Source organism: Zea mays, chromosome 9, assembly GCF_902167145.1.
Source record: "Zea mays cultivar B73 chromosome 9, Zm-B73-REFERENCE-NAM-5.0, whole genome shotgun sequence".
Lineage (NCBI taxonomy): Eukaryota > Viridiplantae > Streptophyta > Magnoliopsida > Poales > Poaceae > Zea > Zea mays.
This window is the reverse complement of record NC_050104.1, coordinates 11120083-11146147: the sequence shown is the minus strand read 5'-3', so window position 1 is coordinate 11146147 and position 26065 is coordinate 11120083.

The window sequence follows — 26065 nt, the reverse complement described above, 5'->3', positions numbered from 1 at the left end:
TATAACCTATGAAATCACCTATGAAGTCAGGGTTATTGGGTTCGTCGGTTCGACTATGACCTATGAAGTCAGGGTTACAGGGTTCGACATTGAGCTTATAGCACCGAGACACCAACACTTAAGCTACCATAGAAGTGATGTGGCAGCACATTAGTGTCAATGATCTAGGACAATGAGGTCGAACACCCCGATCGCTTCAACTCCTTTCCCTCACTCACTCGCACGCACGAGCGGCCTAGGGTAGAGCATGGCATGGTCCTCATGAGGACCAATGAGAACATGTGACATCACTAATGGTGACCTGTGTCAACGGGTGTTCGGATCGGTATCGACTAATTCAAGTCAATATCGGTCATACCATCTAATGCACCAGTCGATATCGACCGATCGGTATCAACCAGCATGGCTCTAATGCGGTCAGTATCGACCAAACTGATCGATCGACACCGACAGATCCACTGACCGATCGGCTAGCTAAATCGATCTGCGTTGGAGCCAGATCGGTCAGAACCGATTGGCCCGCAGGTCATGCATGTGGTTGGTATCGACTGCGTTGGAATAAGGGCATGTTTGTTTCAGCCTATAGATTATATAATCTGGATTATAGTCTATATTATATAATCCAGATTATAATCTATCTAGATTATAATCTATATGTACCTGTTTGGTAGTCTAGATTATACAAATGTAGATTATTCAAAAAACAATAGTTATGACACTCTATCACTAGGAACAGCAAGAGGCGATGCGATGAATTGCTACCGGTTGTAAAAAGATTGGCAGTGAGCGAGAGACATAATGAAGAATCTGACCGTGTATTAGATGAGGAAAGAAAGGTGACATATACTGTAATTTCTATTTACATAACCATGGGTAGTGGGTCTTTTGCACAAAATAATCTCAAATAAACTACTCTTGAGGAGATTATGATATTATCATAATCTGGACTTTAGATTATATAATTGTCGGGGACCATAATTAGGGGTACCCTCAAGACACCTAATTCTCAGCTGGTAACCCCCATCAGCATAAAGCTGCAGAGGCCTGATGGGTGCGATTAAGTCAGGGATCAGTCCATACGAGTGACTCGATCACGCCTCGCCCGAGCCTAGCCTCGGGCAAGGGCAGCCGACCCCGAGGGATTTCCGTCTCGCCCGAGGCCCCCCTTTAACGGCGGACACATCTCCGGCTCGCCCGAGGCCTTGCCTTCGCTAAGAAGCAACCCTGACTAAATCGTCGCACCGACCGACCGAGTCGCAGGAGCATTTAACGCAAAGGTAGCCTGACACCTTTATCCTGACGCGCGCCCCCCGGCAGAACCGAAGTGACCGCCGTCACTTCGCCGCTCCACTGACCGGTCTGACAGAAGGACAGCGCCGCCTGCGCCACTCCGACTGCCGTGCCACTTGACAGAGTGAGACTGACAGGCAGTCAGGCCTTGCCAAAGGCGCCATAGGAAACTCCGCTCCGCCCGACCCAGGGCTCGGACTCGGGCTAAGCCCCGGAAGGCGGCGAACTCCGCACCGCCCGACCCAGGGCTCGGACTCGGGCTAAGCCCCGGAAGACGGCGAACTCCGCTCCGCCCGACCCAGGGCTCGGACTCGGGCTAAGCCCCGGAAGACGGCGAACTCCGCTCCGCCCGACCCAGGGCTCGGACTCGGGCTAAGCCCCGGAAGACGGCGAACTCCGCTCCGCCCGACCCAGGGCTCGGACTCGGGCTAAGCCCCGGAAGACGGCGAACTCCGCTCCGCCCGACCCAGGGCTCGGACTCGGGCTCAACCCCAGAAGATGACGAACTCCGCTTCGCCCGACCCCAGGGCTCGGACTCCGCCCTGGCCTCTGCCGAACAACCTCCGCCTCGCCCGACCCAGGGGCTCAGGCTCGGCCTCGGCCATGGAAGACAGACTCGACCTCGGCTTCGGAGGAGCCTCCACGTCGCCCGACCTAGGGCACAGGCCTGCCACGTCAACAGGAAGCGCCATCATCACCCTACCCCGAGCCGACTCGGGCCGCAGAGAACAAGACCGGTGTCCCATCTGGCTAGCTCCGCCAGATAGGCAATGATGGCGCCCCGCTAGCCCTGTGACGACGACGGCTCTCAGCTCTCTTACGGAAGCAGGAGGACGTCAGCAAGGACTCGACCACTCCGACAGCTGTCCCTCCGCCAGGCTCCGCCACTCCTCCGACGGCCACGACATCACACCGACTGGGTGCCAAGATCTCTCCGGCTGCCACATCGGCATGTACTTAGGGCACTAGCTCTCCTCCGCTAGACACGTAGCACTCTGCTACATCCCCATTGTACACCTGGATCCTCTCCTTACGCCTATAAAAGGAAGGACTAGGGCCTTCTTAGAGAAGGTTGGCCGCGCGGGGACGAGGACGGGACAGGCGCTCTCTTGGGGCCGCTCGCTTCCCTCACCCGCGTGGACGCTTGTAACCCCCTACTGCAAGCGCACCCGACCTGGGCGCGGGACGAACACGAAGGCCGCGGGATTTCCACCTCTCTCACGCCCGTCTCCGGCCAGCTCGCTCTCCCCCCTTCGCGCTCGCCCACGCGCTCGACCCATCTGGGCTGGGGCACGCAGCACACTCACTCGTCGGCTTAGGGACCCCCCGGTCTCGAAACGCCGACCGTTGGCGCGCTAGGTAGGGGCCTGCTGCGTGCTGACGAACAGCTTCCCGTCAAGCTCCAGATGGGCAGTCTCCAGCAACCTCTCCGGCCCGGGACGGTGCTCCGTTTCGGGAGTCTTGAGTTCATGTCCTTCGACGGCAGCTACGACATGATACTCCTTCCACCGCCGCGCGACAACGACAATGGCGGCCGACAACCCGCCCGCCGGCGGCGGAATCGACGACATCTTCCCCGCGTGGTGGAAGAACAACATTCGAGCTCGCCCTGTCCTCTCCCCCGCCAACGGAGGAGGAGGCGGAGCAACCAAGGCCAAGCGGGAGGCCGCGCTTCATCGGCTGTCGAGCGGACCGACGTCCCCAGCGCCCCAACGGAGGGCACGCCAGGCGTCGACCTCGCGTTCGAGACGAAGGCGAGCGCCGTCCCCCCGCGACACACCGATCCCGAGCAAGCGGACGACGCCAGCGCGCTCGCGGAGGGCTTGCAGGACGTCGCCCTCGTACCTAAGACGACGGTGCAACCAGTCCCCGATGTGACTATGTCGCTCCTCGTCGACCAAAAGGTACCGACTGATTCCCATCTTACGTCATTTCGACTCGACCTCAACCCGCCTAGCGACCTTGCTTTGGCGGGCGCTCTCGTTGAGGCGAGTGCAACCCCTCTGGGGTTTCGTATGCGGTCGCCTTGGGACCGATTGACAGACGTCTCGACCTACGGGCCCTCTGGGTCCGAGGAAGATGACGATCCCAGCATCTGTTGGGATTTCTCTGGATTTGGCAACCCCAGTGCCATGCTGGACTTTATGACCGCATGTGACTACTGCCTCTCCGACTGCTCCGACGGAAGCCGCAGCCTTGACGACGAGGACTGCGGCCCAAGCCGCGAATGTTTCCACGTCGAGCTAGGGGATCCCTCCGAAGGCAACCATCTCGGCATGCCGGAGGACGGTGATCTCCCTAGGCCGGTGCCTCGCGCTGACATCCCGCGGGAGCTAGCTGTGGTCCCCGTTCTGGCGGGGGGTCACGACCCACAGCTCGAGCAAGTCCGCGGGGCGCAGGCCAGGCTTGACGAGGGAGCAGGAGCGCTTGAGTCGATGCGCCGGGACATCGGGCAGGTATGGGCGGGCCAACCCCCGGCCGGAGAAATACGTCACCTGCCCCAAGGTTTCCAGCACCGCGTCGCCAATGACATCAGGGTCAGGCCGCCACCCGCATCCAGCGGGGTCGGTCAGAACCTGGTAGCCGCAGCGATGCTCCTCCGCGCGATGCCGGAGCCATCAACCACCGAGGGTCGGCGAATCCAGGGAGAGCTCAAGAATCTCCTGGAAGGCGCTGCGGTCCGACGGGCCGAGAGCTCTGCCTCCCGAAGGCAGGGATACCCCTCGGAACCTCATGCCGTGACTTCCCGATTCATGCGGGAAGCCTCGGTCTACACCGGACGCACGCGCAACACCGCGCCTGCGGCCCCGGGCCACCTCGGCAACGAGCACCATCGTCGCGACCGTCGGGCCCACCTCGACGAAAGGGTGCGCCGAGGCTACCACCCCAGGCGTGGGGGACGCTACGACAGCGGGGAGGATCGGAGTCCCTCGCCCGAACCACCCGATCCGCAGGCCTTCAGTCGGGCCATCCGACGGGCGTCGTTCCCGACTCGGTTCCGACCCCCGACTACTATCACGAAGTACTCAGGGGAAACGAGACCGGAACTATGGCTCGCAGACTACCGCCTGGCCTGCCAACTGGGTGGAACGGACGACGACAACCTCATCATCCGCAACCTTCCCCTGTTCCTCTCCGACACTGCTCGCGCCTGGTTGGAGCACCTGCCTCCGGGGCAGATCTCCAACTGGGATGACTTGGTCCAAGCCTTCGCCGGCAATTTCCAGGGCACGTACGTGCGCCCCGGGAATTCCTAGGACCTCCGAAGCTGTCGGCAACAGCCAGGAGAGTCTCTTCGGGACTACATCCGGCGATTCTCAAAGCAGCGCACCGAGCTGCCCAACATCACCGACTCGGATGTCATCGGCGCGTTCCTTGCCGGCACCACCTGCCGCGACCTGGTGAGTAAGTTGGGTCGCAAGACCCCCACCAGGGCGAGCGAGCTGATGGACATCGCCACCAAGTTCGCCTCTGGCCAGGAGGCGGTCGAGGCTATCTTCCGAAAGGACAAGCAGCCCCAGGGCCGCCCATCGGAAGAGGCTCCCGAGGCGTCTACTCCGTGCGGCGCCAAGAAGAAAGGCAAGAAGAAGTCGCAAGCGAAACGCGACGCGGACCTTGTCGCCGTCGCCGAGTACAAGAACCCTCGGAAGCCCCCCGGAGGTGCTAACCTCTTCGACAAGATGCTCAAGGAGCCGTGCCCCTATCATCAGGGGCCCGTCAAGCACACCCTCGAGGAGTGCGTCATGCTTCGGCGCCACTTCCACAGGGCCGGGCCACCCGCAGAGGGTGGCAGGGCCCACGACGACGACAAAAAGGAAGATCACCAAGCAGGAGAGTTCCCCGAGGTCCGCGACTGCTTCATGATCTACGGTGGGCATGTGGCGAATGCCTCGGCTCGGCACCGCAAGCAAGAGCTGATGGAGTACGAGGCTCTGGTCAACGGGTTGCGCATCGCCATCGAGCTAGGGGTCAGACGCCTCGACGCCCGCGGTGACTCGCAGCTCGTCATCGACCAAGTCATGAAGAACTCCCACTGCCGCGTCCCGAAGATGGAGGCCTACTGCGATGAGGTTCGGCGCCTAGAAGACAAGTTCTATGGGCTCGAGCTCAACCACATCGCTCGGCGCTACAACGAGACTGCGGACGAACTGGCTAAAATAGCCTCGGGGCGAACAACGGTTCCCCCGGACGTCTTCTCCCGGGATCTGCATCAACCCTCCGTCAAGATCGACGACACGCCCGAGCCCGAGACACCCTCGGCACAACCCGAGGCACCCTCGGTCCAGCCCGAGGTACCCTCGGCTCAGCCCGAGGAAGCCTCGGCCCCCGAGGGCGAGGCACTGCACGTCGAGGAGGAGCAGAACGGGGCCACGCCTGATCGAAATTGGCAGACCCCGTACCTGCAATATCTCCGCCAAGGGGAGCTACCCCTCGACCAAGCCGAGGCTCGGCGGGTAGCGCGACGCGCCAAGTCGTTCGTCTTGCTGGGCGATGAGGAGGAGCTCTACCACCGCAGCCCCTCGGGCATCCTCCAGCGATGCATCTCCATCGCCGAAGGTCAGGAACTCCTGCAAGAAATACACTCGGGGGCTTGCGGCCATCATGCAGCGCCTCGAGCCCTCGTCGGGAATGCTTTCCGGCAAGGCTTCTACTGGCCAACGGCGGTGGCTGACGCCACTAGAATTGTCCGCACCTGCGAAGGGTGCCAATTCTATGCGAAGTAGACCCACCTGCCCGCTCAGGCTCTGGAGACGATACCCATCACCTGGCCCTTTGCTGTATGGGGTCTGGACCTCGTCGGTCCCTTGCAGAAGGCGCCCGGGGGCTACACGCACCTGCTGGTCGCCATCGAAAAATTCTCCAAGTGGATCGAGGTCCGACCCCTGAACAGCATCAGGTCCGAGCAGGCGGTGGCGTTCTTCACCAACATCATCCATCGCTTTGGGGTCCCAAACTCCATCATCACCGACAATGGTACCCAGTTCACCGGCAGAAAATTCTTGGATTTTTGCGAGGATCACCACATCCGGGTGGACTGGGCCGCCGTGGCTCATCCCATGTCGAATGGGCAAGTAGAGCGTGCCAATGGCATGATTCTACAAGGGCTCAAGCCCCGTATTTACAACGACCTCAACAAGTTCGGCAAGCGATGGATGAAGGAACTCCCCTCGGTGGTCTGGAGCCTGAGGACAACGCCGAGCCGAGCCACGGGTTTCACGCCGTTCTTCCTGGTCTACGGGGCCGAGGCCATCTTGCCCACTGACCTGGAATACGGCTCCCCGAGGACGAGGGCCTACAACGATCAAAGCAACCAAGCTAGCCGAGAAGAATCGCTGGACAAGCTGGAAGAGGCTCGGGACAAGGCCTTACTACACTCGGCGCGGTACCAGCAGTCCCTGCGACGCTACCACGCCCGAGGGGTCCGGCCCCGAGACCTCCAGGTGGGCGACCTGGTGCTTCGACTGCGGCAAGACGCCCGAGGGAGGCACAAGCTCACGCCCCCCTGGGAGGGGCCATTCGTCATCGCCAAAGTTCTGAAGCCCGGAACATACAAGCTGGCCAACAATCAAGGCGAGATCTACGGCAACGCTTGGAACATCAAACAGCTACGTCGCTTCTACCCTTAAGATGTTTTCAAGTTGTTCATATACCTCGCACCCACGCAAAGTTTAGTCATCAAGGAAGGGTCGGCCTCGCCTCGGCAAAGCCCGACCCTCCCTCGGGGGCTAAAAGGGGGGAGACCCCCTCTGCGTCGAAATTTTCTCGAAAAAAGATCTCTTTTAGCAGAATATCTTTCATGCTTTTTGACTACTTCGAAAAGCGGATCCTAAAAACGACGGAGTACACGTAAGCAGCCATGGCTGACCGAGCCGAGGGACTCCTACGCCTCCGGGATACGGATACCTCACTCATCACCTTCTGCGATAAGTAACTCGCGTTCGGATAAAGTGATTCCGCGGACTGAACAAGTCTTTACGTTCGGAAGCTCTTCTGCCGAAGCGGTCCTTCAAGCCTTCTCGACTGAATCGGTGACAGGGCCTCATGGACGGGTGAAAGTACGCGTAAGCGGCAAGGCCGACCGAGCCGAGGGACTCCCACGCCTCCGGGATACGGATACCTCACTCATCACCTTCCGCGAGAAGCAACTCTCGCTCGCACAAACATCCCTGTTACCGACAAAAAGTCCAGATGCTCGAAATAAGAGGAAAGGAGACACAGCTTTACAACGCAGCGAGGGTGTGTTTTCTGGCCTCAGCGGCCGCAGAAGGCACACGCTACAAGACAATCTGATCCTGTAGGCTCGGGTCTTCACGCTGGAAGGGGGCTGTAGCACCCTCGGCATCGACGACACCTTCAGCGAGGTCCGACCCAGCCTCGGACGGCGACGCGGTCCAGGGACTTCTTCGGGAGTCCGGCCCGAGCAGGCGGCTCGGTCGGTTACCCCAGGGGCCTCGGCCAACCATCTTTCAAGGGCGCCAGCCCGGTCCGAGGCCTCGGCTGGTCAACTCCGGCATCGGTCCCGCTGACGGACAACCCGGCTAGGCTCCGGCCAACCAGGTTTTCATTTTCGAGCCAACTCCGCCTCTGTTCGTGCTGATATCGCTACCCCTGGCCTCGGCTCATCGAAGAGCGGCCAAGGGGTCTCTTTAACTAAGCTAGAAGAGCCTCAGACAACAAGGCCGATCGAGCCGAGGGACTCCTACGCCTCCGGGATACGGATACCTCACTCGTCACCTTGACACGGGGCGACTCATGCTTGGTGAAGCGGCTCAGATAATCAACAGGCGAGTCTTAGTGCTCGAAAATGAGGAAAAGACACGGCTCCGTGCCGAAATTACATACATGTTCAGGCCTCGACAGCCACGATGAACAAAAACACCGGCATTCAAAGTGCCATTACAAACGGAACTCCGGTTCCCCCTCCGCAGGTACGAACAACCCCACTCCATGGGGGTGGGCCTGCGGAGCGACAGAAGGCTGACGAGCGGCTCGCCGCCGCCCGCTCTGACTACGACGACAATGACCCCCGCTCCGGATGGTCGAGCTGCAGCAGCGCAGGCCTCAGGGTGGGCGCTGCTGCAATCTTGCCCTCGCCCACACCGACGCTCGAGGGGCGAGGACAAGTACGAAGAACCGGAGGCCCGAAGCGCGAATGGTGGCGGTGACCCCGTCGGTGACGGGGACTTCTCGAGCCGCCTCCGCCTCGACACCAATGGCAGGGGCCATCAGCCCCCCGGCAGATCCCCACTCAAATCCTCCCGGGCGAGTGGGGCACCGGCCTCCGCGCGAGGGCGCCATCCCGGTGCAAAGGCAGGACCACCCCATAACACGAACGCCGCCCTAGCGGCGCGCGACATCTTGGGTGGCCCTCCCGTGCACACGGCGCGGCAGCCGCCCTCCGGTGGGAGGGGCCGCCGGGAGCCAAGCCGACGAGCCCGACACGCTGGAGGTGACGATGCCCGCCGACGACCGACCCCGTGTTGTCAAAGTCCGGGCCGCCCGCAGGGCCAGTGAGCGCCCTCTCCCCCGAGCGCCGCGGGAGAGGGTGACCCGCGAACCCACGCGGGAGGTAGAGCGCCGGCTCAGCCCGGCCCCCACCCCAGCGAGGATGATGAACATCCTTGAAGCTGAGGGTGGGACCAAGATCGCAGCCCGGCTTGCTTCTCCCCACCCAGGAACTGGTGGTCACCGTCTTGGGTGACCACCGGCGGGGGGATACAGCCGGGCTGCATGATGAAAATCCTTGAAGCCAAACGATGGCTGAAAGGTACCTGAAAGCATCTAGGCCCCTGGTTGGTTTTAGTGATTAATGACAATGTAATTTTATATGTGACTAACGTGTGTTTTGCAGAGACAAATGGTAAGTTAGGTCGCATGACAGGTAGAAGTACTACAACGGTGAAAACAATCCCGGAGATAAGAACTCAAAGCGACGGCTAAAACAACGGAACAAAAGGTGAAGGTCTACGGAGTCCGAGTGTCAAGGAGATGTGGACACTCGCGATTTAGTTAGGTCTTTTTATTCTCTTTTAGTCGTACTATAAAGAGGGGTTGTCGATGAGTAGTTTGACCAAGAGAGTTCTACTGTAGTGTTGGTGCACAATCACACTCATATACAGTGCTAGATGTCACTCTAGAACTCACACACTAGTTAGAGCGAAAACCGATTTGAAAATCAGCTGAAAAACAAGACTTAGTGTTTCTGGCTTTGGGGCACCGGACTGTCCGGTGTGCACCGGACTGTCCGGTGCACCCTCTGCCAGGTGGGGCCAGGATGGTCCACAGCAGAGTCTTCCCCAGTCGCAGAAACCCGAGAGCGCAGGCTTCGGAGATGAATTTTAGTGGCACACCGGACACCGCACCGGACTGTCCGGTGTGCACTGGACAGTGGACTGTTCACTGTCCGGTGCGCCATGAGTCCAACGGCTCTGTGTCAGAACTAGCCGTTGGAAGTGACCGTTGGCGCACCGGTGGTGCACCGTTGGCGCACCGGTGGCGCACCGGACTGTCCGGTGCGCCATCGCGCAGCACATTGCCTGTAACGGCTAGTTGGTGGGTGAGGGCTATTTATACCCCCTCCACCCACCATATTCAATGTCTTGCACTCCACATTTATTCCAGCACCTTGGTAGAGTATTGCAAGCACCAAAAGCCTAGTGAGGAGATTAGAGAATCATAATCCACGCTTGTTCCTCATTAGCGCTAGTGAGAGCCACCTAGAGCACACACCACTTGCATTAGGCTTCTCTTGGTCAAGCGAAAGTCTATGGCTTGTTACTCTTGGTGATCGGCATCACCTAGACGGCTTGGTGGCGTTGGGAGCTCGGTGATCACCGTGAAGATCTTGTTGGTGACCCGACTCAAGTTTGTAAGCGGTCTCGAGGGATCCACCGCGCCGGAGTGGCAAAGGATCATCTCGTAGTGAGCACTTGGTTCTTGCGAGGACCAAGGGGGAGCGATACCCTTGCGCGGGTGCTCCAACGAGGACTAGTGGAGAGTGCCGACTCTTCGATACCTCGGGAAAAATTGGAGGAGTCTTCTAAACTTTGCTTTACATTCCGCACTTAATTCAAGCACTTTACATTGTGTATTTGTTTAGCAAGTATTTGAAGTATTATCTTAGCTTTATTACATTTCTAGTATTATATTCTTAGTGCTAGTTGTTGGGGTGAAGTTGGGCTCTTGTTTAGCTCTTGCTTAGGTTTTAATTAGTGTTGATTTTTAGAAAAGCCCAATTCACCCCCCCTCTTGGGCATCGTGATCCTTTCAATTGGTATCAAAGCCTTGTTGCTCATAGATTAGCTTAACCGCTAGAGTTACGATGTCCGGTGGGGATGGACCTCCTCCCGTTTTTGATGGTGACGATTTTCCTTATTGGAAAATTCGTATGGAAGCATACTTAGAGGCTATAGACATTGGTGTCTATAAAGCCGCCACACAAGGGTTTCCCCAACCTAGAGATCCCACAAATCTTGTAGGTGATGAGTTCAATTATGAGAAATGGAATGCGAAGGCCAAAAACACCCTTTTTAGAGGCCTTTGCAAAGATGTGTTCAATAGAGTTCGGAATCATAAAAATGCTCATGATTTGTGGATGGACATTTGTGCTCTACACGAAGGAACTAGAAGTGAACGTGAGGAAAGATATCACATAGCTATGCGAAAGTTAAATTCTTTTGAAATGCTTACTAATGAAAATGCAAACGCTATGTACTCACGACTTAATATTCTTGTAGAGGAAGTCAATGGATTGGGGCTTACTCAAATCTCACAACCGGATGTTGTGAGGAAGATTCTCAGTGTCCTCCCAATAGACAAATATGGACACATTGTCACTGTGCTACATCAAATGGATCTTTCAGTTACCACACCTACACAAATTTTGGGAAAGATCAATGCCCATGAAATGTACATGCACATCAACAAAGAAGAATCATCTTCCAAAAGAAAGGATTTGGCTCTCAAAGCAAATCATGAAAGAAAAGGAAAAGCAAAAATACAAGTTGAGGAAGAGTCCTCAAGTGATGATGACCTTGATGCAAACATTGCCTTGATGGTAAGGAAGACCACCAAGATGTTGAAGAAGCTAAATAGAGAAGGCATCAAATTTGATTCAAGAAAGAAGAAGTTCTTTTCCAACAAAAGAAAGCCCATTTCTGAGATGGACTGCTACAACTGTGGTGAGCTTGGTCATCTTGCTCATCAATGCAACAAGCCCAAGAAGAACAAGTTCAAGGGCAAGAAGGAAGATGACAGCGATGATGAAAAGAAGGAAAAGAAATTCTTCAAAAGGAAGGATGGGAAGCAAAAGAGGTTCCACAAGAAGAAGAATGGAAAGGCCTATATTGTTGGCGACTGGCTCACCGACATCGAATAATCAAGTGGATCTTCTTCAAGTGAAGAAGAGGATGATGAAAAAGTTGCGGCCATCGCCGGGGACTTCTCTTCACCACCACCATCGCCATCATCCACTTCTCACCTATGCCTCATGGCTAGGGGTGATCGAAAGGTACAAAATGATATTAATATTGATGATGATAGTAATAGTGATAGTGATGAAGAATTTGCTTCACCTTCATATGATGAGTTAGCTAACTTGCTTAAAGAATATACTCAAATCATTAGAAAGTCAAAAGCTAAATGTGATAGGTTGAAAAATGAAAATGAATCTTTAAATGCCAAGTATGACATAGTTATAAAGGCTAGTGATGAAATAAAGGAAGAAAATAAAACTATGTCATCAACTGTAAATGAGCTCACAAACTCCCTAAAAGATGCTAAGGAAAAATATGACAAATTAAATGAAGCTAATAGGGAGTTGCAAAATAGACTAGTAAAGATCAAGGAAGACTATACTCAAATTAAATTTGATCATGACAATCTTCTTGTTGAAAATGAACTTTTATCTTGCAAAACACATGAGGCTATTAACCCTGTTGTTAAGCTTGATGTAGCAACCTCATGTGATGATTTGATTCAAGAAGAGCAAACTAGTCTACATGCTGAATTGACTGAAAAAGTTGAAGTCCTGACTTTAGACAACCAAAAATTGAAGAATTACTTGACTGATGCAACTACTAGAGGAAAAGTTGCTATTGAGAACAATGATTTCAACAATGAGTTGGCAGTGGATAATCAAAGGCTTAAGAATGAGGTCAAGAAACTAAAAAGTGAAAATGAACATCTTGCAACAAGTGTGCAAAAGTTCAACAAGGGTCAATACCTCCAAAATGAGCTGCTTATGAACACTGTTATGAAAAATAACAAGAGTGGTATTGGATACAATGCTTTTGTGCAAAAGAAAGCTATCACTCAATACAAGCCAAAGCAGACTCACAAGCCTATCAAATGCTTTGAGTGTGGAAATGAAGGTCATTTTGCCCACAACTGCAAAGCTAAACCACCAACTCCCTTGCCTAAGCACTCAAGACCATTTGCTTTCAACGCTCACTATGTCCTAAGAAAGGTTGCAAATGGAAAGATTAAGGTTACATTCCTAGGTCCACCAAATAAGAGTAGACCTAGACAAATCTGGGTGGCAAAGTCCTTAATTGAGAGAGTTACTGGTCCTATGCAATATAGGGCCCTCAAAACTCAAGCTTGAATTGTCTGTGAATGTGGGTGAACTACAAGACCGGTGGGAGCCATTGGGTTATTGACAGTGGATGCACACAACACATGACAGGCAAACCACGGATGTTCACCTCACTAGATGAGAATGTTGATGGTCAAGATAAAATCACATTTGGAGACAACTCAAAAGGAAAAGTGCAAGGACTTGGCAAGGTGGCAATCTCAAATGATATATCAATATCAAATGTTCTCTTAGTTGCACCCTTGAGCTTCAATTTATTATCAGTGGGACAACTCTGTGATCTTGGACTTCAATGCTTATTCACTCCATCAGAGGTTATTGTAACAAAAATGGATGATGAATCAATGGTATTCAAGGGATTTAGATACAACAACCTCTACTTAGTGGATTTCACTTCAGAAGATGCAGACTTAAGAACTTGCCTCTTCACCAAAGCTTCTCTTGGATGGCTTTGGCATAGGAGGCTTGCACATGTTGGAATGAGCACACTCAAGAAGGTATTAAAGAAAGATATGGTTAGAGGATTAAAGGATGTGGTGTTTGAAAAAGACAAGCCATGCAGTGCATGTCAAGCTGGAAAGAAGGTTGCTAATACACATCCCACTAAAGCTTTCATGTCAACATCAAGGCCACTGGAACTACTTCACATGGATTTATTTGGACCTACAAATTATGTCAGTGCCGGTGGCAACCGCTACTGTCTAGTGATTGTTGATGACTTCTCAAGATACACTTGGGTATTCTTTCTCCATGACAAATCTGAAGTTGCATCTATATTCAAGAAGTTTGCCAAGAAAGCACAAAATGAATTTGATTGCAAGATTAAGAAGATTAGAAGTGACAATGGCAAAGAATTTGACAACACCAACATTCATGAGTACTGTGATGAAATTGGGATCAAGCATGAAGTATCTGCCACATATACACCTCAACAAAATGGAGTTGTTGAAAGGAAAAATAGGACCTTGATCACCCTTGCAAGAACAATGATTGATGAGTATAACACACCGGAGAGGTTTTGGGCCGAAGCTGTCAACACTGCTTGCTATGCATCAAACAGGCTATTTCCTCACCGGCTACTTGCGAAGACTCCGTATGAACTGCTAAATGGGAAAAAGCCAGACGTCTCTTTCTTCCGGGTATTTGGGTGCAAATGCTACATCTACAAAAAACGCCATCATCTAGGGAAGTTTCAAAGACGTTGTGATATTGGTTTTCTTTTGGGTTATTCATTAAAGTCCAAAGCATATCGAGTATTCAACCATGCCACTGGCGTGGTAGAAGAAACATATGATGTGGAATTTGATGAAACTAATGGCTCCCAAGGAGCACTTGAAAATCTTGATGATGTAGGTGATGAGCCACTTAGGGAAGCAATGAAGAACATGCCTATTGGAGCTATCAAACCAAAAGAAGATGAAGAAGAGGTGCAAATCATTGACAGGCCTTCTTCATCAAATGTACCACAAGATGATGAAAAAGATGAGAGGCATGCAAATGAAGATACATTCGTCTCTCATGAACAAGCAAGGGTACAAGCCGAAGATGTTGATGCTCCAGGATCTTCTTCCCAAGTGGTTGACAGGAGAAACTCATCACTACTTCAAGCACATCCTCAAAACCAAATCATCGGGAGTCCTTCACAAGGGGTTATTACTCGATCACATAGACATGCTAATTTTATTGAACATCACTCTTTTGTTTCTTGTGTTGAGCCTACTTGTATAGATGAGGCGCTACAGGATCCGGACTGGGTGAATGCCATGCATGAAGAACTTAACAACTTCACCTGTAACGAAGTTTGGACCCTGGAGAAGCCCCCACAAGATGCAAGAATCATTGGAACAAAGTGGGTGTTCAGAAACAAACAAGATGATCAAGGTGTGATTGTAAGAAACAAGGCAAGACTTGTCGCAAAGGGATTCTCTCAAGTTGAAGGCTTAGATTTTGGAGAGACCTTTGCACCGGTTGCTCGACTGGAAGCCATCCGTATCCTACTTGCACATGCATCATGTTATGATATAAAACTTTATCAAATGGATGTAAAAAATGCATTTTTAAATGGCTTCATAAATGAACTTGTATACGTTGAGCAACCGCCTGGATTTGAAGACCCTAGATATCCTAACCATGCTTACAGGTTGTCCAAGGCGCTATATGGGCTAAAGCAAGCTCCAAGGGCTTGGTATGAGCGTCTTCGCGACTTCCTCATCGAAAAGGGCTTCAAAATTGGGACCGTCGACACAACTCTCTTCACAAAGAAACATAACGGTGATATTTTCATTTGTCAAGTATATGTTGATGATATAATCTTTGGCTCGACAAATGACTATCATTGCAAGGAATTTGGTGAGTTGATGTCGAAGGAGTTCGAGATGTCAATGATTGGTGAGCTAACATACTTCCTCGGCTTTCAAGTTAAGCAAATGAAAGATGGTAACTTTCTCTCACAAGAGAAGTATACCAAAGACTTGTTGAAAAGGTTCAACATGGAGAAGTGCAAACCAATCAAGACCCCCATGCCTACAAATGGACATCTCGACTTAGATGAGGGAGGTAACCCGGTTAATCAAACTCTCTACCGTTCTATGATTGGTAGTTTATTATACCTTACCGCATCTAGGCCCGATATTATGTTTAGTGTCTGCATGTGTGCTAGATTTCAATCTAATCCTAAGAAAGCTCATCTTCGCGCTGTTAAGAGAATTCTTAGGTATCTCAAGCACACCACAAGCGTTGGTCTGTGGTATCCCAAAGGAGCTACTTTTGATTTAATTGGCTATTCCGATTCGGATTATGCCGGTTGCAAAATTGATAGGAAAAGTACTTCTGGGGGATGCCATCTGCTTGGTAGATCACTGGTTTCATGGACATCCAAAAAGCAAAATAGTGTTGCCTTGTCAACTGCCGAAGCGGAATACATTGCCGCAGGTGCTTGTTCCACACAGATTTTATATATGAAGCAAACTCTTCTAGACTATGGCGTAGTTCTAGAAAAAGTACCTTTGTTGTGTGATAATGAGAGTGCTGTTAAAATTGCTAATAATCCTGTTCAACACTCTCGCACCAAGCACATTGATATCCGTCATCACTTCCTTAGAGATCATGTTGCTAAAGGAGATATCATTTTAGAAGGAGTGAGGTCGGAAGATCAATTAGCGGATATTTTCACTAAGCCACTTGATAAGACCCGCTTTTGCATGTTGAGGAATGAACTAAATATTCTTGATCTCAGAAATTTTATGTGAAATGTCAAATGGTGTTGTCAAGCTTGCATTGCATATTTAAATTCCTTGTATTGCATCTAGGGCTTGTCTAACCTAGTTGAGATAACCGCCAATAAAGCGAGTGAAAAAGCTTAACTCGGGTCAAACCTGACAAGTCTTAGTCTTTAAGCTTTTAGCACTTAAATTCTTTCTTTTCATGCAATTATTGGTTCTTGAAATATGCATGAGGTACTGCACTTAGGGGGAGTATTCAGAACTCAAATCACTCTTGAAAACCCCTAGTGCAAGCCCAAATGCAAATTTCACCATTTGCCTATTTTCTCTAAAAATTATCTAGCCTATGGCAAAATATTTTGAAAAGTATATGAGGGTGCCAATACCTGTCCCAACAAGTGTTATTTTGCGTGATTATAAGTTGGGATTTGGTTTGGTTAGGAGTTAGATAGAAAAATTCAAAATTTTCCAAACTCCCCTCTGTCTGGGCTCACCGGACAGTCCGGTGTGCACCGGACACTGCACTGTGCAATGTCCGGTGCACCGGCAGCCGCGCGCTAAAATTCATTTTCCTGTGCGCTGTCCGGTGGTTCACCGGACAGCTACTGTGCGCTGTCCGGTGTGCACCGGACAGGCACTGTAGACTGTCCGGTGTGCCCATCTTGCGTTTTAAAAAAAGGCCTCCAGCCCGACCGAGCCAGAGGCTCTCAGTTTTTCCCAGCCAGCGCCCGCGCTCTCTGCTCTCTCTGTCTCTGGCGATTCACTCCTCCACCGCCGGCGATCTCCAGCCACCGGCGGCCACCGTCCCCGCTGGGCTCCGGCGACCTCGCCCGAGCTCTTCCCCCTCGGTGAGCAGCTCTCTTGGTTCCCCTGCCTTTCTCTCTCTCTGTCTCTAGGCAGTGAACCACCCTTTTGCAAATCCTTCAACATCCTGTGAAATCCGATGAATCCAGTTGGTGGAATATCTTCCTTTGCCCCTATTACATGTCCCTGCAGGTCCTTGGCTCCTTCGGGAGGGGTTTTCCACCCCAAATAAGCTTTTCACCGAAACCCTAAATCCCCGCACACCACGTGCTCGGTGAAATGCCCAAACCAGCCAAACTTGCTCCAATTGAACCCAAATTTTTCAGACACCTTCACAACACTTTCAGCAACATCCTTGCCAAATTTCACGCCAATCCGAGATCCCAGGCTTAAATTTCACCAAAATTCCCGTTTTGCGCGATCGTTTCCGAGCCGAGTGCCCAAAACCTTATTTCTTCGCCTAAATTCAAACCAAGCACACACTTCACTCATATTGACCTATATAAACCTATTCGTGAAGTATCGGCTCAATCCCACATCATTTCGTGCCTCAATTCGAATTCCAATCATCCTATGTCACTATTTGTCTGTCAAACGTCGCTTTCACGTCGTTTGACTTCTTGAACGTCCCGTCTCGTGCCATATCTCTCTGTGTATGTATTTATTCACATTTCATATGCTTATGACTATGTGACTAATACGTGCTCACCTCTTCTGTCATTTCAGTGACCTTGTGTGACCGTGTGCCGTCTCCCGTCCTGCCTGGATCGTCACCTCTCGTGTGAGCTTTCCAGGTAGACATCTCACTCTTTGCTAAATCTATCGGTCACTTTTGCTCTGTGCTTAGTCTCTCTATCTCATTTGCAGACTTTAGTTCAGGATGCCGCGCACGAAGAATGCGTCGGCGTCAGGGGGTGGCGATGACGAGGACCCTCGTCGCCCTTTCAGGCAGGTGAAGGGCAAGACTGTCTATTTGGAGCAGCAGGAAGGCCGCAAGAAGCGGCGTTCGGACAGAGAGGCTCGTGCAGCAGCAGCAGCTGCAGCAGCTGCTGCGCAGGCAGCACTTGGAGATCAGCCGGATGTTCCATCCGATCAGATTGCATTCTGTGCTCGTCGTCTCGCCTCCCGGTCTCGCTCCTCCACTCACACCTCCGCTTCCACTCCGCCACCCACTCTGCCTGCTCCCGTCACTCCTATTGCTCCATCCACCTCCACAGCCATACCCCCCACCAGCACTACGCCAGCTTCCACTGCTACCCCTGCTCCCGCTCCCGCTTCAGCTCCACCTGTCCCTCCACCTCGCTTCCGGGAGCGTGATGAGACTGAGGTCCGTCCTTTGGTTTTGGATCCTCGTCTGTTTGATCTTCAGCGTGCTACTGCAGCACGGGTACGTCGGTTCAGGTACGTACCCGTGGAGTCTTGGCTGCCAGCTCAGAGAGACCCAGCAGCAGGTGTTCTTTTCAGCACACGGATTCAGGAGTCATTCTTCAGGGCTCAGATGTCTGCTCAGATAGCGCTGCGAGTGCACCGCCTCTTGGATCTTCCAGCTTTTCTCCTTGCAGCCGGTGCTGAGTCTGAGGCACATCTCACCTATCTGCCTGGCCTCCTGACCCTTCTGACTATCAGCGACAGATATGTTGAGGAGTGGGTCCGCGTCTTCTACGCCTCTGTTTGGATTGACCCGGATCATCATTGGATGAGGTTCCGCTTTGAGCGCGAGGATGTCACGATCACTGCCAGTCAGATCCGACAGCTATTTGGATTCCCTGAGTCGACGACTCGCCTTCACAGTCTCTGCTACGGCACTTCAGATCCTCCACGTCGCCCTCACGGCGGTGTGGCTCCAGGGACAGCTCACGTCGCGGCTCTGTTCCGCCCGCCTTTCACAGATGGGTCGCGACGTTCTCCAGCAGACTTTACTACAGCAGCGAAGTACCTATATGAGCTCATCAGACGGACACTCCTGCCGAGGATGGGATACAGGGAGGCTACCACTCATATTCAGCTTTGGCTCCTTGGTGCCCTGGTATCCCACTCTGAGTTTGATGTTGTGGACTTTCTGATCTGTGAGATCGAGGACACCGTTCTGGATGGGATTCATGCTCGTCGGCAGCTACCTTATGCTCACTACTTGTGCCACATCTTTGCGCAGCTGATTCAGCCACCTCGATTTCAGAGCACTCTTGAGGCCTCACGCCTTGTATTTGGATCTTACCGTCCTGCTCCTGAGATTCCAGTACCCGCTTATGCTCCTGTGTTTGACACTCAGGCCGAGGATGCAGCACTTCGACAGTTTGACACCCAGGGTACAGCAGCTGATGATGATGATGATGATGATGATGATTTTGGGATTCCTCCTCCGCCTCCGCCTCCTATGCCTCCACGCTCACATGATCATGAGGCTGGGAGCTCTAGTGCTGCCCCTGCTACTCCTCAGGCTATGGACCCTGCTCTTGCTTCGATTCTCCAGACTCTCACTCAGCAGCAGGCTCACCTGGCAGCCGAGCAGGCCCATTTATCCGACAGGATGCTCTCGATGTTTCGGAACATGCAGGACAGGCAGGATGCACTTCAGCAGCAGCTTATTCAGGATAGGGCAGAGAATAGGGCATTCATGGCTCTCATGATTCAGCATTCTGGTATCTCAGCACCTCCGGTTCAGTCTGCTCCGCCTCCTCCGCTTCACGCTCCAGTGGTGCCTTCGATCTTGTCTGCACCCCCTGCTGGTACCTCTCCGCTCCGGCCGGTCACTTTGGCGTTCACCTCTCCGGCTCTCAGCTCTATCTGTCCGCAGCCGCCAGTGCCACCAGCATCTGCTGTTACCACTACCGCTGTGGCAGTATCTGTGACCGCTTCTGTTCCGGTAGCTCCTGCAGCGCGGCCTCCGTCCGAGTCAGTACCAGCTCCAGCTTCTACCGCAGATCCTGGATCCGAGACTGACTCTGACCCTCCGTCGGCGTTCGCTCTGCTACCTCGACCTCGACCGGATGCGCCCCCGCCGCCTCCTCCTGCTTCAGATGTTTAGGTTCGGGTCCCTTTTGGTGTTTGACGCCAAAGGGGGAGAGATATGAGTTGTGAGAGCTAGGGGGAGTTAGAGAGTTAGTAGAGAGTCAGAGTCATTTTGATGTAATATGTGTGCCTGCTACTCTCTGTACTAGCTTGATGTGTTTTTGGCTCACAAACTCGTCATATACTCTCGTTGCGTATGATTGACTGTGTGTATTATGTTTTCACCTTATATGTTATCTCCAGTCTTCTAGCTCTTGTTTCATTAATTTAACTTCACTTTTATATGAACAAGAATCTTATGATGTGTATGCGCTCACTCTTATTACTATGGCACACATTCTTTCTGTCAAAGATTACTGAGTATAACTAATCATTCTTTCTATTGACAGAATCTTCAAAACAAACTACTCTCACAAAACTTGTAGGGTTGTCATCAATCACCAAAAAGGGGGAGATTGAAAGCATCTAGGCCCCTGGTTGGTTTTAGTGATTAATGACAACGTAATTTTATATGTGACTAATGTGTGTTTTGCAGAGACAAATGGTAAGTTAGGTCGCATGACAGGTAGAAGGACTACAACGGTGAAAACAATCCCGGAGATAAGAACTCAAAGCGACGGCTAAAACAACGGAACAAAAGGTGAAGGTCTACGGAGTCCGAGTGTCAAGGAGATGTGGACACTCGCGATTTAGTTAGGTCTTTTTATTCTCTTTTAGCCGTACTATAAAGAGGGGTTGTCGATGAGTAGTTTGACCAAGAGAGTTCTAGTGTAGTGTTGGTGCACAATCACACTCATATACAGTGCTAGATGTCACTCTAGAACTCACACACTAGTTAGAGCGAAAACCGATTTGAAAATCAGCTGAAAAACAAGACTTAGTGTTTCTGGCTTTGGGGCACCGGACTGTCCGGTGTGCACCGGACTGTCCGGTGCACCCTCTGCCAGGTGGGGCCAGGATGGTCCACAGCAGAGTCTTCCCCAGTCGCAGAAACCCGAGAGCGTAGTCTTCGGAGATGAATTTTAGTGGCACACCGGACACCGCACCGGACTGTCCGGTGTGCACCAGACAGTGGACTGTTCACTGTCCAGTGCGCCATGAGTCCAACGGCTCTGTGTCAGAACTAGCCGTTGGAAGTGACCGTTGGCGCACCGGTGGCGCACCGGACTGTCCGGTGCGCCATCGCGCAGCACATTGCCTGTAACGGCTAGTTGGTGGGTGAGGGCTATTTATACCCCCTCCACCCACCATATTCAATGTCTTGCACTCCACATTTATTCCAGCACCTTGGTAGAGTATTGCAAGCACCAAAAGCCTAGTGAGGAGATTAGAGAATCATAATCCGCGCTTGTTCCTCATTAGCGCTAGTGAGAGCCACCTAGAGCACACACCACTTGCATTAGGCTTGTCTTGGTCAAGCGAAAGTCTATGGCTTGTTACTCTTGGTGATCGGCATCACCTAGACGGCTTGGTGGCGTTGGGAGCTCGGTGATCACCGTGAAGATCTTGTTGGTGACCCGACTCAAGTTTGTAAGCGGTCTCGAGGGATCCACCGCGCCGGAGTGGCAAAGGATCATCTCGTAGTGAGCACTTGGTTCTTGCGAGGACCAAGGGGGAGCGATACCCTTGCGCGGGTGCTCCAACGAGGACTAGTGGAGAGTGCCGACTCTTCGATACCTCGGGAAAAATTGGAGGAGTCTTCTAAACTTTGCTTTACATTCCGCACTTAATTCAAGCACTTTACATTGTGTATTTGTTTAGCAAGTATTTGAAGTATTATCTTAGCTTTGTTACATTTCTAGTATTATATTCTTAGTGCTAGTTGTTGGGGTGAAGTTGGGCTCTTGTTTAGCTCTTGCTTAGGTTTTAATTAGTGTTGATTTTTAGAAAAGCCCAATTCACCCCCCCTCTTGGGCATCGTGATCCTTTCAGTACCAACTCCCACGGAGTTGCGTTCCTCCAACGATGAGGCGGAAAGACGGCGGGTACCCCCCATCCGGGGGCTTGGAAGATGGAAAGACGCGACGCATAAGGGAGGAAGAAGACATGGTCGCCTTCCGAAAGGGGTCACCCTCCTTTTAAAGGCAATTCTCCCTACGTGCGCCCCCAAATGCCACGGGCTGAGTCTTCTCCAACACGCTCCAAGGCCCTCCCCTGCGGCGCGGGGCTGGGTCCCGCATGCCATGCAAACCGGCTCAGAGCAGAAGAAGACAAACCGCCGCGCGTGATGCACACAACCGCCCAGCAGTTACAAGCGACCCCCCACTTTTGCCCAGACCAACGGGCGGAAGGGGCGGGCAGCCATGCAGGCGGCATGCAACCGCGCCAAGTGGACGCGCTTCTCCGACTCCCAACACGCCAGCATGGAGGCCCAGGCCCACGCGTCACGCAACCGGCGCGCCAGATGCTGCATGCAAGCAACTGCACCGCCACTTGCGCCACCACCGCGCCTCTTCGGTTGCGGAACCAATACCGCGACTCGAGGCGGCCCAGCGCACGACCCAGCATCGCCAGCCTGGCGCGACGATCAATGCAGCCGAAAGTGGGCCGGCAGTAATGACGGTGGCAGGCGGGCGGGAGCGGCGGTCACGTCGTCGGCCAGACTCACGTCCCATCCAGGGGCAGCAAGAGAACCCCCTCTCACGGCGTGAAGATAAGGCGCCCGTGATCCGTTCCTCGAACGGCTCGCGCACGCGCAACGGCCGCCCCACCAACCACTCGCCCCGTCGCATTAACTCCGCGGCGAGACAGGCGGCGCTTCTGGCAGGAGAAGCGGGCGACGCTTCGCCTTCGCCGCAATAACCGCGCCAAAAAAAAGGTACGCCACGACGTTCGATTTCGTATCCTTTTCCTTTTTTTCCTCTTTCTCTATCTCTTGCAACAGGGACCGGGAAAGGGGGATACCCCGAAAAGGATCCTTCCCCGTGAAGGAACCGGGCTCCGAGCCCCCCCTACTGATCAGAGGTTCGAAGGCTGGCCCTCCGAGGGGTTCAACAGTCGCCTCAGGTCGCGTGGGCCCTACACCCACTACTGGTCAGAGGTTCGAAGGCCGGCCCCCCGAAGGGCTCCACGGCCGCCTCAGGCTACTCGGGCTCCGCGCCCATTACTGATCAGGGGTTCGAAGGCTGGCCCCCGAAGGGTTCACAGTCGCCTCAGACGCCGAGCGAGGGATGACCAGGGGTACGTTCGATACATAACCAAGGCTCGGGCTGCGCTCCCGAGGTACCCTAGGACATTTTCGAGACCAGCGGGAGCGATCTTGTAACGAAATCCCATCGGAGGGAGGCATCGAGCCCTCGGACCCCGTCGCCAGGGGACCGGGTCCGGCAGATCACCCGCAGGTACTTTTGGGCGTGCCTCTGGGCCCCTAGCCGACCCCCAACGAACGGGGCACGGACGTCCACTCGGATTACCCGCTTGCAGCTCACCGGAGACACCATGTTCGGTGCCCATCGAGGGTAACATGGCGCTCTCCCCCCCTCCTCCTTGCGGAAAGGCGACGTAGGGGCGTATGTAAAAAAAGCCGAGTCTGTCCCTGATCGCCCTCTCGCCCTGTGCGGAGGCTTGGGGGCTGCTCTCGCAAACCCGGCTCCGGCCGAACCGTTGACAGCGTCAACATACCAGCCCAAGAACTTGGGCCCCGACCGTGCACCCGGGCTACGGCCAGTTCGCATGAAGAGAACAACCAGACCAGCCGAAGCATTACGCAAGGCATTAAGACCTCGGGGGAGTGAAACCATTCCTCCGAGGCCTCGGGGGCTACACCCGACGGGTGTGCTCGCGCGCACCCACCGGAACAAAATGCAACCGAGAAAGGCTGGTCCCCTTGCAAAAAAGTGCGACGAAAGCCTCCAAGCGAGTGCTAACACTCCCTTCGAGGCTCGGGGGCTACTGTCGGGGACCATAATTAGGGGTACCCTCAAGACACCTAATTCTCAGCTGGTAACCCCCATCAGCATAAAGCTGCAGAGGCCTGATGGGTGCGATTAAGTCAGGGATCAGTCCATACGAGTGACTCGATCACTCCTCGCCCGAGCCTAGCCTCGGGCAAGGGCAGCCGACCCCGAGGGATTTCCGTCTCGCCCGAGGCCCCCCTTTAACGGCGGACACATCTCCGGCTCGCCCGAGGCCTTGCCTTCGCTAATAAGCAACCCTGACTAAATCGCCGCACCGACCGACCGAGTCGCAGGAGCATTTAACGCAAAGGTAGCCTGACACCTTTATCCTGACGCGCGCCCCCCGGCAGAACCGAAGTGACCGCCGTCACTTCGCCGCTCCACTGACCGGTCTGACAGAAGGACAGCGCCGCCTGCGCCACTCTGACTGCAGTGCCACTTGACAGAGTGAGACTGACAGGCAGTCAGGCCTTGCCAAAGGCGCCATAGGAAACTCCGCTCCGCCCGACCCAGGGCTCGGACTCGGGCTAAGCCCCGAAAGACGGCGAACTCCGCACCGCCCGACCCAGGGCTCGGACTCGGGCTAAGCCCCGGAAGACGGCGAACTCCGCACCGCCCGACCCATGGCTCGGACTCGGGCTAAGCCCCGGAAGACGGCGAACTCCGCTCCGCCCGACCCAGGGCTCGGACTTGGGCTAAGCCCCGGAAGACGGCGAACTCCGCTCCGCCCGACCCAGGGCTCAGACTCGGGCTAAGCCCCGGAAGACGGCGAACTCCGCTCCGCCCGACCCAGGGCTCGGACTCGGGCTCAACCCCAGAAGATGACGAACTCCGCTTCGCCAGACCCCAGGGCTCGGACTCCGCCCTGGCCTCTGCCGAACAACCTCCGCCTCGCCCGACCCAGGGGCTCGGGCTCGGCCTCGGCCATGGAAGACAGACTCGACCTCGGCTTCGGAGGAGCCTCCACGTCGCCCGACCTAGGGCACAGGCCCGCCACGTCAACAGGAAGCGCCATCATCACCCTACCCCGAGCCGACTCGGGCCGCAGAGAACAAGACCGGTGTCCCATCTGGCTAGCTCTGCCAGATAGGCAATGATGGCGCCCCGCTAGCCCTGTGACGACGGCGGCTCTCAGCTCTCTTACGGAAGCAGGAGGACGTCAGCAAGGACTCGACCACTCCGACAGTTGTCCCTCCGCCAGGCTCCGCCACTCCTCCGACGGCCACGACATCACACCGACTGGGTGCCAAGATCTCTCCGGCTGCCACATCGGCATGTACTTAGGGCGCTAGCTCTCCTCCGCTAGACACGTAGCACTCTGCTACATCCCCATTGTACACCTGGATCCTCTCCTTACGCCTATAAAAGGAAGGACCAGGGCCTTCTTAGAGAAGGTTGGCCGCGCGGGGACGAGGACGGGACAGGCGCTCTCTTGGGGCCGCTCGCTTCCCTCACCCGCGTGGACGCTTGTAACCCCCTACTGCAAGCGCACCCGACCTGGGCGCGGGACGAACACGAAGGCCGCGGGATTTCCACCTCTCTCACGCCCGTCTCCGGCCACCTCGCTCTCCCCCTTCGCGCTCGCCCACGCGCTCGACCCATCTGGGCTGGGGCACGCGGCACACTCACTCGTCGGCTTAGGGACCCCCGGTCTCGAAACGCCGACAATAATCTAGACCCATAATTTAGGTGTTTGTTTAATTGCTGGATTATTTGCGCTAGATTATATAATCTGGAGAGATTATAATCAGAAACAAACAGGGTCTAAGGCTGAGCCCAGCAGAGTTCCTATTTGGATTCGCATACGTAAAATAGGTAGAGTGGCTACTGTTTACCGTTCCAACAGAGCCCGTATCCGTCTTCGCAAATTGCGATGGGCTCGCGACGCTTCCCTTCTTTGCGCTTTCTCTCTCCTCCCCATAAATCCAAATCAAACAACCGTCCCATAGTACGGCGGTCTCGCCCCTCTTCGTTTCTTAGCGGGAGGCAGCGGCAGTTGCAAATGTGTGCTGGAATAAGAAGAGCCGCTGGAGAAAAGAAATAGATAGGAAGAGTTTTGTGTGGATCATATGTACTATACCTCCTAAAATAGGAATGTGAATCCGATATCTACTGGAGTCGGTCTAAGAGCCTTGTTTATCCTTTCCTAGTGGCGGGCTGAGGTTGAAGGGAGCATGAGCAAGAACTAAAAGCATCTCATATTTTTTTTATATCTAGCTACAGGTATAGAGCCATGCGTGACCAACTCG